This window comes from Motacilla alba, chromosome 3 (assembly GCF_015832195.1).
Source record: "Motacilla alba alba isolate MOTALB_02 chromosome 3, Motacilla_alba_V1.0_pri, whole genome shotgun sequence".
In the NCBI taxonomy this organism is placed as follows: Eukaryota; Metazoa; Chordata; class Aves; order Passeriformes; family Motacillidae; genus Motacilla; species Motacilla alba.
The window spans coordinates 80,169,109-80,169,997 of record NC_052018.1 but is presented as its reverse complement, the minus strand read 5'-3'; positions in this window follow the sequence as shown (position 1 = coordinate 80,169,997).

Sequence of the window (889 nt, the reverse complement as noted above, 5' to 3'; positions counted from 1 at the left end):
TCCCGTGGACTAAGGACCGCGCGGGCGCCGCGCCCCCATTGGGCACCAAAGCAAAAGCCTCACCGTGATTGGCCGCTCGCCCTTCGCCGGCCCTACCCACTGCTTTGACAAGTGTAGCACCGCCCCGCGGGGAAGGGGGTAGAGGGCGGGGCCAGGCGGGGGAGCCCGCCGCGGATTGGCCGGAGCGTTGCCATGGTGATTGGTGCCGTGCGCGCTGATTGGCCGGGCCGTGTCTCCGTGGTGGCGGGGCAGATTCCGGGCGCGGGTCAGGTGAGGGGAGCGGGGCGGGGGGGCCGGGAGACCCCCGGGGGGAGCCGCGGAGCGCCCCGTGCCGCGCTGCCCCCGCCGCTGCCCGCGCCCGGCACCGCCCCTGGCAGCGGCTGCGATGCTGAGGGCTCGAGGGACGGAGCACCGTTTCCCAAAGGCATCTTTGGGAACGTGGATTTTGCTGCGCTGGGCCTCCGTGTTTCCGAGCTAGGATCCTTCCCTACGCCTCCCTGCCCGTGCCGTGACGCCCGTGGCAGCGTGGCACGGAGCGAGGGCCGTGGGAGTACAGCTGTGTGGAAGTCTCCGGTTCTCCTCAGCTTAATACTTCCCCACCCCTTTAATTTTTATTTTTTTATTATCTGGTGAATGGACTGCTGCCATGGAGACATCAAGCGTGGCTGAAAATAGCTAACGAGGCAGAACTGAAAAGGGGAGTATGGCCGCTACAAAAGGGGGAAGGGAAAAAGCAATTTGAGCCGCTGACGTGAGAGATGCAACCAGCAGAGAGGAAACCACAACGGGAGAGATGAGGGGCTGCAGCCATTAAGGCCTTAGAGGCAGACCGGGCCTTTGTGAGGCGGAGCACGTGTGGGCCAGGTCAGGAAACACGTTCTCCTCCTCC